The sequence below is a fragment of the Ischnura elegans genome, chromosome 11, assembly GCF_921293095.1.
Source record: "Ischnura elegans chromosome 11, ioIscEleg1.1, whole genome shotgun sequence".
Classification (NCBI taxonomy): Eukaryota; Metazoa; Arthropoda; class Insecta; order Odonata; family Coenagrionidae; genus Ischnura; species Ischnura elegans.
In genome coordinates this window covers 101,331,211-101,348,405 of record NC_060256.1, presented here as the reverse complement: position 1 = coordinate 101,348,405, position 17,195 = coordinate 101,331,211, and the positions used below count along the sequence as shown (strand labels likewise).

At 40.8% G+C, this 17,195-nt stretch overlaps 1 protein-coding gene across 4 annotated transcripts in view; it reads right to left on the bottom strand.

The window, feature by feature from the left end:
* Positions 1-17,195, bottom strand: part of LOC124168118 (cysteine protease ATG4B) — a 349,683-nt gene that overhangs the window by 181,758 nt on the left and 150,730 nt on the right. The gene's annotated exons all lie outside the window — the stretch shown is intronic.

Here is a 17,195-nt window from a genome sequence, read left to right as displayed (position 1 = left end):
TTTAATTTTAATTGCAACAAGCATAGACATGAGACTATTTTTTATCACCATAATGGCGTTAGGTATTTAAGCAGTGTCATTTTCAGAAGATTTCATCCACTGAATCTCACACAAGCATTCATAGACAGCAATATACTCAGCATGAGTGCTTGAACTTGCAACACATTTCTGCTTCCTGCTCTTCCATGATATTGCACCTCCTCCCATGGTAATAAGATATCCTGTGATGGATCTAGAATCAGATCTATCCCCGGCCCAGTCCGTTTCACAGTAGCATGAGAACCTTCCCCCTTTCTACAAACAAGTTGGTGATGACATGTTTTCTTCAAATATTTCATGACATGCTTCACTCCATTCCAATTCCGGACTGTTGGGTTACTACAGCATTGACTTAACTTACACACAGCATTTGCTATATCAGGACGGGTATTAGTACTTAAATACAATAGGCTACCAATAGCACTTTGAAATGTTTCCTTGCACAAACTTTCACCATCCCCTTTCAACTCAAAATTTGCTCTTTCTTGTAATGGGCAAGTAGCACCTTTACATTCAGACAAAGAAAAATTATTTAGAACTGATTTTATAAAGCCCTTCTGACTGATAATTTTGGCGTCACCTTTCGGTCTCTGAAACTGAATTCACAAGAAAGAATCAACAGCACCAAGGTCCATCACTTGGACAAATTTTGTAATTAGCTCTTTAAAGATGGAAATTTCTTCCTTCTCACCAGTGATCAAAAGGACATCTACATATGTACCAACAATGATTCCTTTCCTTTTCTAAACACAAGGGTCACTCACACACTTCATAAACCCTAAAGATATCAGAGTTACACTGAGAAATGTGTGCCAATTTCTTCCTCATTGTTTTAGCCCATAGAGACTTTTCTCTAACTTAAGAACATATACGCCTCTATCTACGTCAATACCTTCAGGCAAAAACATGCACAAAATCTCATCTAGTTTACTATTCGGGTAGGCATCTACAATATCCAAATGTTCAATCTCCCAACAGTTTTCCACAGCAATGTAAATTAATATTTTTGCAGAATTTTTTTCTAGAACTGGGCTCTAAATTTCATGGTAATTGGAGCCATACCCTTGCTTGTAGCCTTGCGCCACTAACCTGGCTTTAAATTTCATGATCTTATCTTCAGTGTCCTTTTTCAAAGAAAAACCCCACTTTCTCCCGGTTACCTTCACCCCTGGTGGCTTTCTTACAATACCCCTTGTCCCTTGTTTGTCGATATTCCGAAGTTCTTCTTCCATCGCCAATCTCCACTCTCGTGCATGAGGTCCCTGTGTAGCCTCATGAAAGCGGGTTGGGACATCGTGCTCTCCTAGGACATACTGCGTTAGGTTGCAACATCTGTAACGCCATTTGTAACCCTCTAACAACTACCCATGCTAAATCTCAGAACCCAAAAGACGAGGGTAGTTCCGCGTTACATAAATTTGCTCGCGACTAGCTAGCAGTGGAGAAATCATTTAATTAAAACTAAAAGAACCACGAGGATTCGTCCAGGACACCTCACGCAAGGGATCAATAAACAAAAAAAAAAAGAGAATCATTTCTATAAAACAAATCGTACCACAACTTGGGCATTTATTTGACAATTGCACCTTTTGGGTTTTCTACAAAATTACAATTCCATTAAACAAAATAAGATTTTCCCTGATCCACACTAACGACTCCAATCCACTGACCCCCAAAACATCACAAATACCCCTGCACTCGACGAACCTCACACACATGAATAAATAAATTGGAGACAAATGTCCACTGAATAGTCCCAAATATGGGTGCCCCCAAAATTACAACAATAAATTGATCTTTCCCCTTTAAACCAAAATAAAACCAACAGCCACATACCTTACGCTAACACACACACAATCATACAACCCACATACTCCGAAGTCCATGCTTCAACTCTGAGAATTAATTCACGTCAGGAGAGTTCAAGTTAGGTGCGTCCAGCGGGAGGGTTGCAGGCCGAGAGAGCGATCTCCTTCGCTTCGCTGACTACCTAGCACCCACAGTGTTGCCGTTTTTCTCAACACCGCGTAGCAGACGACACAATTTGTCGTCTGCTCGCCCCGCGCGCGCTCTTCTCCATACGCGCGGGTCTTTAAACTGGCATCGCAGTTGGACCGCTGGCCGCCCGTCGTCCAAGTTACTCCGCCGTGGTCAGCCGCGGAAGTAAAGTGGCGATCTTCTTCAAGACTGCCCTCAGAGAGGACCAATCTCTTCGCTGCAGTCCTGCGGCATGCCTGTACACTTCCAATTCATCTCCCTCTCCTCTCAATATTCATGCTCCACAAACACATAAAAGAAAACAAAGAAAACACATTAACACACATCACACACGTAACGTAAGTGGCTATCTGGCCTCAATGCTCCCCCCTTTTGGGACACGCGAGACGATACCGAAGAACAAAAGAAATAAAGTTAGTGGATTGAAGTCCCAAAAAGAACATACATATACATAGTTACAATTAATAATCTCTTTACATTATTTCAATACAATCGGCGAAGGCGGGGGGAACCGACAACACTTGTGGAGGGTCCTCGGCAACAGGGTGGGACGTTTCGTCCCCACGGTGACCTACAACCCGCCCCTATATTGACAAACCCCGAAGAATTCCTCCTTTTTGGTGGGTCGTTTTCTCATTTATCGAAGGATTTGAGATCGGGAAGTGGGTTAGGAACGATTCAAGGGGGAGGTAATCAGGAACAACGCAGCCCCAGCTCCCCAGCTGACGCCCCAAATAACCACACGTACTCGAGTTTAGTTCAATTTCACATATATATATTGCACTGGTTAAATTTACAATTCCAATAAAAATAACCCTTGGCACAAAAAATACAAGAATAATCCTAGTGAGGGATGTGATGGGTGATCAATATTACGGATGATGTACGTGAAACATAAATGAATTAAATTTTAGCAACACACAATGATTTAACAATGAATTTACAATAATCGTGGATCAATTACCCTTCTAGCGTAAGTGAATATTAGGCAGATATGAGTCAAATACAGTTCATTAAAGCACTGAATTGATTATGAATTGCTGAAGGCGGTGGAGGCCTTTGAATTACTTAGCGATTGTGGTGAGAAAAGGGAAGTTGTCTAATTGTCCAGTTATACAGTGGGAAGTAATCACTGGGGATACATGGAGGGCGATTATACGGCGTTTTCTGGGGGGGGGGGGGGTTTATAGGGCAGGGCGACACAAGTTTGTGTGGCCGATACACACCCACTGCCTCGTCGCTCGTAACTTCTCGCTCCTCCTCTGCAGGCTTAAGTTGGGCAGGATTGGTGCTTAAACGCTGGATGCCTCCGTCTCCGTCGTTCCTCCTGCTCGCGAAGGATGCTGTGGCATTCACGCCCGCGGAGCGAAATTTCGACAGATGGCAAGTCCCGCCTCGACTAGGCAGTCCTTGCACTCCGGTTAGCACGGCGTTCTCCAATTTACACCTCAATATGCCCTTTGCCTGGCCCAGCTTTCCCAGCGATGCTCAGCGATGGTTGTCTAAATCTCACTCGTAAGACAAATTGCTGAACACTTTTCGTAAAGTAACTGACAACTTATCAGACAACTTTCACACCAAATCAATCTCCCGACTCCGCAGTACCTCACAACCAGCTAACGCGGCTCCCAAGAAGGAAGACCCCCTTATCACTCCCTTCCACCCGCCTTATATTCCTCACTTGCGGGGTGGAGAGGGTCCCATGACATTGCACAAAAGGACTTATATAAAACAACTCGGCCGGGTCAAGTGGCCGTTACATCATTAAATAACCACTTGGTCATTCGACCCAAGATCACCAGAATACCCATTCACACACACACGCATGCCTGGGGGCTGGAACGCTAAGGGTGGTGGGGAAGGGGAAAAGAAAGGAGAAAGACCTAGCTTTGGAAGATTACGCGAGCCCAGGGCGGCCGCCGCCCAACCCCCGGAACAAGACCGTGACGGGCGTGACCGTCACAATATATATATATATATATATATATATATATATATATATATAATATATATATATATAATATATATATATATATATATTTATATATATCATATATATATTTATATATATATCATATATATATATATATATATGTTTTTTTTAAATACATTAACTTCTCCCACCTGCACTTCGACCTCCAACCTTCCCGGACGCACTTTACGCATTACAAATCCACATGGTTTCCTTGGCACTCGCTTCCGGCTCGACTGTCTTGGGACGTCATCATCGTACTTCATCTGGGTATCACCTTCCTCCCCTGGCCTGTGGTCATCCCTCCCTCTACAACATCCCCGGGCGCCTGGTCGTTCGTCATCATCCTCGGGTTCTCGTACAGCTCTCTCATCAGCTTGGACAGCTTCCTCATCAGCCTGGGCTGCTGCTCCCTCCCCTGGACTCTGGATAGCTCTCTCGTTAGCCTGGATTACTTCTTCATTTGCTTGGACTGCTTCTGGGAGATGCCAAGCAAGGGCCTCTTCATGTTCTCCTTCATCACTGCTGGTTGAAGTTTCAGCTTTCTGCTCACCCCCTTCAATTTTTTCTCCTTTCTTGAAAGGGAAAGTACTCTCAGGAAATTTTACATCTACTTATGATGATCTTTTTCGACTTCAGGTCCAGTAGTCTGTATCCTTTGCTCCATCTGGATAACCAAGCATCACTGCTTCTTCTGCTCTATTGTCTAGTTTGTCGCCATGCACCGCACGGTACCAAGCTTGACATCAAAAAACTCTTAGGTGGTTGTAATCAGTCTCTTGAAGTTTTCTTCCCAGCCATCTCTCCATAGGGATCTCATAATTGATTGCACTGGATGGGCAAAGGGTTCTTACATGACATGCAGTCCTTTCGGCTTCGGCCCAAAATTGCTTTGGTAAACCTGACTGGTGCAGCATACAGCGTATAACATTCATCAATGTTTGATTTCACCGTTCAGCTAAACCATTCTGTTGGGGTACCCATGGCACAGATATGCGGTGCAGGATACCACATTCTTCTAAGTACTTCTTAAACTCCTGGGATGAATATTCTTCCCCATTATCAGTTTGAAGCTCTTTGATTCTGGCTCCATGCATCACTTCAATCCTCTTTTGATACTTGATAAACTTATCTGCAACTTCATTTTTCCGTTTGATTGGTACAGCCGCTACAAAATTAGAAAAATCGTCAATGAAAGTCACAAAGTACCTACATCCTCCCACTGACTGGCAAAGCATGGGTCCAACTACATCAGAATGAATGCGTTGTAGTTCGTGAATACTTTTCTTCCCTTCTTTGCTATGAAATTCTAGTCTCTTGAATTTCCCCTGAATGCAGCTTGAATCACATGTTCCTTCAGTGTTGGTACTCAATAGGTTTTGCAAGGGCTCAATCATCTTCAAACCACTATGATGCACGTGACCTAGGCGGTTGTGCCAAGTAGTAGATGTGACTCTACACGCCTTCATACTTTCATGCTACACTGCTTCTTCTCTTGTTTCAGGGATACTAACGCTACCTTGAGTGGTTACACAAATAAGAAACCTACTCTATAACCCTTAAATAAAGTCACTTTGCCTTCTGAAACTGTTGCCGTACCCCTTCTTATGATGGTCACACCCTTATCTTCTAATATTTTTCTGGCATTTGATTATCCTGGAGATCAGGAACGTATAACACTTCAGTCAATTTTATTTTCCAATGTATTTCTTTACTGAATTCTTATTTGGCTTCCGTTTGGTGTCTTCTTCGCTAGGATATACTTTCTTCTAGGTCACCTTCAAAACTTTGTGTTCGTTTTCATTCGTCTCGTTCTTTTCTCTTCCAATAACAGTTGCGACTTGACAAACTTAGACGTTATTTCCCTGTCATCAGTCCTGTACACACTTCTTATAAATTCTGCGTATCGTGTTCGTGAAGACCCATGAGGATAAACGCTGCAATAGCTCTGTCTGGAAGTACAAGTCCACACTTTGAGATCTTATTGTTATAATTTTGAATCCTTCCCATGTTTCCATCATTGAAATGTCTTCTGTCTTATCTAAGTTGTTCATCTCCTTCAGAAAAATTATTTCTTGGAACACATCGTAAGTTCTTCCAATGCTTCCCATATTTCCTTCGTGGACTCTAAATCAATAGGGAACTTGCATATATTTCAGATATAATCAAGAGCCCCAAAATTATATAAAAATATATGTTTGCATACCACGGTAGACGTTTTTTTTATTATTTTATGACGTGGTTTGCGATATTTAAAGTTCACGATAATTTTCAAATACAAGTGAGAATCAAAAACGCCCGATGATTGGCTGGTAGAAAAGTGTGTCATTATTCAGTACGAGGAGGCAAGGCAGCACGGCCATGGTAGAGGTTGCGTACTTGAATACAAGCGACGGCGTGGTTATGATTCATTTATTGAAGTGCAGACGTTTCGAAGTTGTTAGTTGTGGCTGCAGGGCTATTATTTGATCTATTTTTCCTTCATTGACAGCGATAGATTGCGTGAAGAGGAAGAAATATGGCAATTATTAGGCTGATACTAGCAAGCTTCCTGTTACTGATTCCATCATGACATCAGGGTATTTTAGTAAAACTGTAGACTTCGTCGGCGCCGAAAGTCGATGCCGAGAAATGGAAAGGTAGCTGATGTGCATCTGAATTGCAATATAGTTCACAACAAAGTGAGACTTGCATGAATTATTGGCGAAAGCATATACTCACGTGAAATGCGTATTATTTTGGCAGTCCGATAGAGAGTCTTATGGTGAACTTATTTTCTTCCTCGAGGCAGTTAATGATGCTTTCAACTTCAAAATACTTTGCCTGGAAGGCGACAGGAAGCTCTTTAAGACTGGAATCTGAGCAAGCCAAACTATTAATTCCCTCAACCACCCCATTTCCCCTATGGTGCACATCAGTCCTACTTTATACAATGGCCTGACAACTTTTACATGGATCCTTGGTTTTTCCTGGCAACCAAAATAAAATGCTGACTGGAAATTGCTGATCCACACAGGTCTTCTGCTTCTTCTTCCACAGTTTCCAAATCAAGGGCCGCGGAGCATCCCTCTTGTGATTCAACTTTTCTGAAAAGCAAGCAACGGGCGTAGAATAAAATCAAAGATTGTTACGATTCCTTTTTGTGATCACCTCTGGATTCCATTCTTCTTCCATCTACAACTTCATTTATAATAAGTCTCCGATCCTCTCACACGCCAGCTGCCCTAGGTTTATCCGCAACGGCAACATATGGCATTAATAGAGTTGATTAACATTCACAAATATCAATATTTTTATAGATTATGGATCATAGAACTATTACAAATAAATTAAAAAGTGTTTCTATCAGTTTTATTTTTCTTTCGGGTAAACTATAAAGCAAGATACTGTTTAAATATTTTCATGATTTTTATAACAAAATATGCGCTCTAAAAATACGAAAAAGCCATTTTATTAATCCACCCTGATGTTTGTAAATTATTACGGAAGAAGAATGCTGTTGATGCAGTAGTTTTCCCTGGGTTGAGTTACAAAGTTCATGAAGTTGACAAAACGGTTAATTTTACGGTGCACTGCGAGTCATTTATTGCACTGTTGTGTCTATATTTTTGAATTTTTTTGCAAAAAATATAAATCGGAATTTAGTATAAAATTTTCTTTAAAATGAAGTGTAATTCATTAATATAGCATGCACTGAAGCCAAGATATATAATTTGCAAAGTACAGTGACACATCATTTTGACGCCGACAGTAGAAGAAAACGATGTCTTCTTGGCTGGCAATGGAATGTATGAGGAACAACGTTACTCTTTATTTTCATATTTCTTCCCTTGATTTTAAACATCATGGAATTTTCTATGTCCTTCCGTAACTCAAATTGAACAAATGCCATAAATAATTCCAGCCCATCGTACCAATCGAGAAACTAAGTATCTCGAAGTTTTTATTATACGGCGGCCGAATTATATAAAAATCTCAGCTCCAAGTTCTTCAGTCGATGAAATATCGAAATATTATTTGTATTAAAGTTATCTTCGCACACATAGCACTCGGGTTTATCATTCCGTTTAATATACTCTTTATTTTTTCGCATCCCCCATCCCGACAGACTGCATGCATCGAGGCTTTTCTTCTCATTTCCTCCGTGGGAATGGAGACGAAAATTTTTTCTGGGGTGTTATTGCATCGAGGAACAATGCACCACTTGTAGTTTTTCCTTATTTCAGCCATGTTCTCCTTTAAACGCAACGTGGCTCTTCCAAACCTGCAGCTACGACGTTACTGGGCTTGAATCTTGGACTCGTACTGAATTATGACGTCACGGCGTAAGATTAGTGGGGGAGGTATTTTTTAGCCCGCGAAACTCGGGAGACTTTTGGGATTCATTTTCTAGTGTATAAACTGAATTTTAAGCGGAAAAAAGTATATTGCGGTACTAAGTATTTATTGTAGTATATCAGCATACTGTCTACAAAAAGTATGCAATTTCCCAATTATGTCGTCTAGGAAAGAACCGTCCACACATTCAATAATCAAGGCACTAGCTTGCGCTGTTCTAGCTTTAACCGTCGTCGAACTCCATGCTGTCTCGTCGTCCACTTCACGTTCAACACCGTTTGGATCTACATACAAGTAGTGAAGGCTATTCGAGTTCTCCACCGGGTAATCTCCTTCATGGCTGCCGACGTTTCGGGGTACGAGTCGTACTCCATCTTCAGGGCTGAGTGTCATTTCTCGGAAGGTGTTCGCGTTATATAGCGTGCCGGTATGTCAGGTTCCTTCTGATTGGTCCTTGGTATTAGCCAATCGGATTTTATTCAATACAGGTTTCCATACGTTACTAAGGGAGTAACCGCCATCTCTATTGAAGTTTTTGTCCGTTACCCGGATCTCTATGGCCTCCTTCGCAATCCTTTCCCAATAATTCTTTTCTCGAGAGATGATCTTCACATCTTCCCAATGGATGGCGTAGTTCTGGTTGATGCCATGTTCGGCCACTGCAGATTTTTCCGGTTGGCATAGCCTGAAATGCCTTTGATGTTCCTTTATTCTCGTGGCAATTGTCCTGCCAGTTTCACCCACGTCAACTTCTCCACATTCACAGGGAATCTGGTATATCCCGGGAGTTGCGAGGCCGCAGGGATCCTTGGCTCTAACTAGTTGGTCCCTAAGCATAGTGCAGGGCTGGAAGAAGGATTCAATTCCGTGTCTTTTCAATTCCAAATCAAATTCAAAATCTCCATGATTCATTATTAATCATTCAATGCAATATTATTAGTAATCATATATACATAGCACAACACCGATCAAGCATCAAGAAGTATTCGAGAAAGCAAACATTAAAATTCATCGAGAAGAAATAAATAATAAAAAAAATCAATAATATTTCTCTCCTTTTAATTACTGGAATTAGCAATGTCAACATTATATGCCTTTAAATGAGAAACGTGGCAGATTTTCTCTTTCCCAGGAGACATTTCCAGAATAACAGTTACAGGAGATACATACTTTTTAAGGACATAAGGTCCACGCGAAAGAGGTTCCAGTATTGCCATTCTCTGTTCACCTTTAGAACTGACAGGGTGGTTTTTGCAGAGAATAAGATCTCCCACACAGAAAGTGATTTGGGAGTGAGATTTATGAAAGGTTTCTTTATGCCTAGCCTTGTAGCCTTTTTCAAGTTAGCAATAACATGTTTCAGGCAGGCTTGTCTGTCATCATCGTTGAGATCATTCTCGAATAAAGACTTTGGAATGTCCCACTGATTAATTAAAGGATGTTTAAGTTCTCTGCCGAAAATTATTTTGGCAGGAGAATAACCAATGCTCTCATGAGAGGCAGTGTTCAAGGCAAAATTTAAGTCAGCAAGCATATAGTCCCACGTATGGTGAACATTATTGCACAAAATAGCAAGTGCAGATTTTAGATTTCTATGCAATCTCTCTACCTGATTAGAACAGGGATAGTATGGAGAAACAAAAATTTGCTTAACCCCCTGTTGCAAACACATCTCCTTTACGGCATGATATTTAAAAACTTTGCAATATCTGAGACAAAATATTTTAGGAAGCCAAATTTTGGAAACACTCTTTGAGTGAGTATTGAAACAACAGAACCAGCGGTAGCCTTACGAACTGGCTCAAGAAAACAGAATTTAGAAAAACCATCAATTAGAGAAAGTACATATTGATGTCCACCTTTTGTCAAAGGCACAGATCCCACAAAGTCAATATAAAGTCTTTCCCAAACTTTAGAAGGGTTGTGTAAGGATAGCATGCCAGGAAGTGAGGCATTTCTGGGTTTACAAGTTTGACACAGATGGCATTTTCTGATCATGTCATAAACCTCTATTTTCATGTCCTTCCACCGAAAGTGTCTGCTAATCTTATCATAAGTTTTAGCCATGCCCAAGTGAGCAGATAGACTAGAGCAGTGAAAATATTGAAAAATCATAGGCCTCAAGGTCGTAGGCAAAACAGCTCTCCCTCGCTTAATTTTAGAATTCCCATAACACAGTAGCTGTCCTCTCAGAAAATAATTTTTGTCGATCAAGGAATCATTATTAATCTGGTTGAAAATATTCTTTAGGACGAGATCAGTTTGTTGGTGATTTCGTATATCGACAAAAGACAAAGGCAATTTATGTAACACACAAGAATATGGAACAGCTGATTGCATATGAGCGTGTGAGTCCGCATCTGATTGACAATTTGTAGATGATGATGGTTCAATGCGAGAAAGACAATCTGCCACAGTATTTGATGTTCCTCGAACATGATGAACGGTGAATTTTTAAGAGGATAATTTAAGCACCATTCTGCCTAATTTGCCCAATTGCTTAGGATGAGAGAACAGCCATGTCAAGGCACCTTATCCGCGTACAGGTGAAATGGTTTTACTTGTAAGTAAACATTGAATTTTTGAATTCCAATGTGAATTGCATGACACTCCAATTCATAAGAAGAAAATTTACGTTCATGTTCCAAGAGAGCCTTACTAGCAAAAGCCACAGGGACAAAATCACCATTTACTTTGTGATTCAAAACTGCACCAACAGCTAGATTACTGGCATCGACAAATAAATGAAATTCCTCGTCAAATCGAGGTAAAGATAATACAGGTGGATTAGTGAGAGCCTTCTTCAACTGACAGAAAGCCTCATTTTCAAAAGCTGTCCATTGAAAAGGAACACTTTTACGTTTCAAGCGATTCAGTGGCATAGAAATTTCAGAATACCTTGGAATGAACTTGCAGTAAAACCCACAAAGTCCAATGAATCTGGCCACTTCCTTCACGTTTCTGAGTACTGGGAACTGTTCAATAGGTCTCACTCTCTCAGGATCAACTTGCAAGGTTCCATTTGTGATGAGATGGCCCAGAAAAGTGAGTGATTCCACACCAGGTTTAACCTTGTCCTCACACACCGTCAAGCCGGCACTGCGTAGTTTGTTGAGAACAGCTTTAACATGATATACATGGTCTTCAGCAAACTTGGAATAGATACACAAGTCATCAATATATGGATAGACACAGGAATATTTCAAATCGCCCAATACTTCATGGATGAGACGAGTGAATATTAGAGGAGAATTTACAAAACCAAACGACAATCGCGTATACTGATATACTCCGAACGGCGTCATAAAGGCAGTTAATTTCTTAGAACTCTCAGATAATGGTATTTGATGAAAGGCGGAATTAAGATCAAGAACAGTGAAATATTTTGCATCAGCAAGATATTGGAATGCATGTTCAACAGAAGGTGTTGGAAAACAGTCTGATATAACAACCTTGTTCAACTTATGGTAGTCAACCACTAGTCTTTCAGATCCATCCTTTTTTCGGCACTAGAAAAGCTGGCGAACACCAGTTTGAATTGGAAACCTCAATCTTTTTCTTTTCAAGTAAAGACTGGATGTGTTTCTTCGTTAAAGTAACTTCTGGAGGTGACGTCGGATATGGATGAGATCGAATAGGAGTTGAGTCTAGCAGTTCCATTTCGTAAGTCATGACAGACGTGACCCCCATATCGTGAGAAATCACATCAGGATATTTTGACAATAAGCCCTTCAAATTATCCAACAACGTACTTTCAGTGGACATGAGAACACGTGATTCAGATGAGTCACTAACTGGCGCCGATTTAAACGCTTCGCATTTGTCCGTGAAAGAAAACAAAAACTGCGGGGCATTTTCAAAACTGACATTCGTCGCACGAATGATCATGTTTGAATTACAAATAAATTCCTCGCCGAGTAACACGGGAAACGGAATTTTGGCTAAATAAAACATGTGGTTCCAAGAAAACTTGCCTATTTGGACCTTGAGAGAGACAGAGGAATTAATATGAAATGGTTGGCACGACATCGTAATTAATTCGATGCCAACATTCTTACGAATAATCTTTCTCCGGGAGCATTTCAGAGCAGCTAAGAAATCTTCATCACAGAGGGAAACTGAACACCCAGTATCAATTAAAGCCTGGCATGGCATTTAATGAAGATAAATGATAAAATTGGCAATCGAGTCAAGCACTTGTCACGGATACTCATCAAGCTCACGGCAGGCTGAGTAAATCGTCGTCTTTTGCGACACTCGTTCACTTTGTGGCCAGGTTTATGATAGTAATAACATCTAATTGGAATCGAAACTTCCCTAGACACACTGGAAGAGGCAACAGATGACGCGTTCCTAGAGATACGATGGAAAGTGTTGGAATATTCTACACAGTCCATCAAGTGTTTAGAAGCCTGCGTGATACCAGAGTCCAATTCTTCAAAAGTGTTGGGCTGATTTGAGAACATAATTGCAGATTTTGTTAATGGATTTAGCCCTTGAATAATGAGTCGCACAATGGAAGACTCTGAGTAATGCAAACCTAACACTTGAATAGCATTACGTACAGAATACACGAAATCGTGGGGCGTCTCGCGAGGAAATTGAAATCTCTTAACTTTCGTGGTGGTCAGGCGATCAAACTCTCTGTCACTAACGATTCTAGCCCAAACTCTTTATGTGATTTGAGGCCATGAGAGATTCAAGTTTGACATAGACAACCAAAAGTAAGGAGAGCTGGCAGGAAGTTTAGATACTACAAGGTACAATAACGTTGACAGAGGAACCAAGGGCAAAGTAACAATTTCATTAATTTTTATCATGAAATTAAACCAATTCTCTCTGTTTGAGACTTCAAATGACGGAAAACCACTGAGTAATTGTTTGACAATTATTAACGCCTCAGAAACTGGCAATGTCTGAGAAGCAGACACTTCATGACACCCGTGTGTCTCACTTCTTTCCTCGTGCGTTGGACGAGGTGGAACCACTTCTGAAGTAGATTCCAGTTCATTATTAGAAACTTCACTTCAATCGGGCAAATTAGCCTTATTCCTAGCCTTACGATCCTCCCCCGTGCTTAAATAAGTTGTTTCGTACGGGTTGTCAGCACCTCCAGGCCTTTTTAAAAAAGAAGCGAAAAGAACGAGAAAAAGAGAGGGAGAGAACGAGAAATAAAACTATCTCGCATTACTCGAAGAGTCCAATAGAGCGAAATAGAATATCTACCTGCTATTCCAATCTATCAAGAACATTACGAAAAATACAAGAAAATGTCATAGGAAATAATCTTGAGAACCGGCGAAATGTCAAATGGCATATGACCACGAGGAAGTATCGCAACCACTAGTCACGTAATCCCACACGAACCAAAAAGCACTAAATAGAACACAAAAGAACTCACTTTTAAGAGGAAAAACAACCAGAAACTGCAAAAGTAGAGACATAGTGGAGAATTGTCACCATTGTCCAGCACTCGGAGACATCGACGAAAAGGCAGGAAATCGTGATCACGCTCTGCAACCAAATATGTGGCGTTACGTCGTTAAATCTTGGAGATTGTGCACGTAAGGCCCAGACGTAGGGAACTCCAATCGTCGGTCACAAGCTGGTTCAGGGAAAGACTCCACAAACAAGAAATCAGCACTCAAGAAACAATTGTCAAAAAAATTACGAGTTATTTTCAATCAATATCTATTAGAAGTAGAAGTATTCAAATTGATAATTATTAGAGAAAACAACGATGATAACTAATGATCCCATAGGAAAATAGCTACATCCCTAGTAAAATAGTAAAAGAAGGCAGCGAACCGAGATGATACGACGCGGAAGTGAGAAGATCATTGAGGCGACAGAGAGCGTGTCATGCAAAAATGAAAAAAGTCAGCACGGATTTATCCGCTAATGAACGCGAGCTAATAATTAAAAAATATAGGATGACTAAAGCCGCCACGAAGGAAGCGTTCAGGAATGCGTTCACGAATTTTAAAAGAAAAACACTAGTAGAGCAGTTACAGGATAACCCAAAAGCATTTTGGTCATATGTTAGGGAAGTTCAAGGTAAACGATCTACAGTATGTTCGCTGAGAAACGACAATGGAGATGTGTTGACAAGCAGTTACGATAAAGCCAATTTATTAAATTCCTACTTCAAGAGAGTGTTCACGGAGCCTTCCGAATACTCACCCGAGACCGATGACAATCCCTGTATACATAAGATGCCAGCTATTGACATTAGTACGCTCGGAATAGAAAATATATTGAAATCGCTTAGTCCAAATAAATCACCCGGTCCAGACGAAATCCCTTCTCGCGTATATAAGGAACTAGCCTCAAAAATTGCCCATTACTTGCAGTTAATATTCAGTAAATCCATCAAGCAACACGAAGTACCTAATGACTGGAAAATCGCTAATGTAACGCCAATATTTAAAAGTGGAGACAAGGAACAGCCATCTAATTACAGGCCGATATCTTTAACGTCCATCTCTTGCAAAGTCCTTGAACAGTGTTGATGAACATATCGTAGTCAGCTCGGTAATGAAACACCTAGACGCGCAAAACTTATTAATGGGAAATCAACATGGATTCAGGAAAAGCAGATCGTGCGAAACTCAGTTAGCGCTTTTCGCCCACGATATTTTAGTCTCCGGGGAAGACAACATTCCAGTAGACGCGATTTTTCTTGATTTCAAAAAGGCATTTGATAAAGTACCCCACGGAAAGTTAATAATAAAACTGAAATCTTATGGTTTAGACGAAGATGTCATTTCCTGGATAGGAGAATTTCTGAGCGACCGCGTCCAAAGAGTAGTATTAGACGGTGTAGTCTCCAATGAGGTTAGAGTCACTTCTGGCGTTCCTCAGGGTAGTGTCATTGGCCCACTCCTATTCCTTCTTTATATAAACGACATTGGCGAAGTAGTGCAGAGTAAGTTACGATTATTTGCAGACGACGCTGTAGTTTACAGAGAAATCCGTTCCAGCGAATATATGGATGAACTAACGAATGACCTTGCTGCTATCCAAGCTTGGTGCGATGCTTGGCAGTTGGAATTAAATTTGGAAAAATGCGTCGTAATGAATTTCTGGAAGAAGAATAACTCCCTACAGCGTAACTATATCATTCGAGGCACCCAATTAAATGCAGTTGAATCCGTGAAATATCTAGGCGTTAGACTCAATAATGATCTATCGTGGAATAAACATATTCGAGAAATAACCGGTCAAGCTAATCGTAAAATGGGTTTTGTTAAAAGAATATTAGGAAAGTGCGACGACAAAGTGAGAAAAATTAGCTACTTTTCCCTCGTTATACCACATTTGGAATACGCTGCCAGTGTTTGGGACCCTCATGAAAAAGGCTTAATAACAGAGTTAGAACGCGTGCAAAGAAGAGCTGCGAGGTATGTGAAAGGTCGTTACGATAGTCTTGTTAGTGTAACTGACCTCTTGGATAAAGTCGGATGGGAGTCTCTGTCGGACCGTAGATTGAAAAATAGACTAAACCTTTTAGATAAATTCAAGAGCTTAACCATATCTTGCGGACGCCAACGTACTACGGAAAATCAGATCATATAAATAAAATAAGAGAGATAGATTGCAGAACAGACAGATTCCGAATGTCATTTTTTCCACGATCAATAAGAGATTATAACGGCAGCAATAGAACTCGTAAATAGATTGCATGACTTGTAGTGTAGCCTACTAACCTATGTAAAACTTAATGCATGTTTCTGAATTTCTATTCTATATTCTATTTCTAACAGCATATAGTAGTATAGTTTGTTATTATACGGGACGTTTTTTGGACGGTGTGGTGTGCATGTGGGAGTCCAAATGCATGCTGCATGCTGGTGATTGATCACCCCCTGCCAAACACCCTAGAGGTGGCTCGCAGGGTATTATGTAGATGTAGATGAAACATTACCAAACTAAGTACAATCTGTATAATTTTGCTAAAATCACCCATGTCAGTCGCGCCATCCATCCACCACGAGCGCCCGAGCAAAAAAGACCTCGCGTACTCCGAGACGTGTCAAGGAGCGGAGGGGTAAAAGGGCGATGTTCATTCAAAAGATGTGGCATTTTGGCAAACCTGTGAAAGGCAAAATTTGCTGGCGGGGCGGCAAACGCAAAGCTGTGAAGGCACCCGGATATGGTCCGTTGAACGTTACCAATGGTTCGGAGCGCCAAGCAGTCCGTTATTCGCTACGCAGCGCTTCGGTGTTGGGCCTCGACGTCACGGCAAACGTGATAAACCTGTTTCCCGCCTCGCTCCAGACGCTCCTGTGAAAACTAGGGTCAGCGGAGGAGCGAGTAATTTTTTGGCGGAAATTCGAAGGGAATGCACTGAGGCAATGGGTTTACTCACGTTGCAGTTGTTGGACGCTGAATCTAGACGCCTTTTTTGATAAAGGTGACTACGAAGTAGCGGCGCACATAGTAAATAGATGTAAATGTAACTGTGATTTAAATAAATATATAGCAAGCACTACGTTTCCGTAAACATTCTCGTATCTCTCCCAAAATGAACTCAAATGTCTCTGGAAGCAGTCTTTACATTCAGAAGGTAACACAAACTATTAAAAGGGGCATTTATAATGAGGAACGATTGTAAGAACATATACGCACACATCGATTCTCATGTCATAATTCAGAACCTGAGGAAAAGGTGGATTTAAAAAATAATTGGAATGGATTAAATGTTTTATAATAATCGTTAACCATTATAAGTGAATATGTTTCAAGTGAGTAAACGGTAGAATACCTACTTTTTACTTTACTAGGGTAATGAGATCCATTTAGAAGGAATATGCAGGGGTAAGTGTGAGAAATACAATCCAAAGTT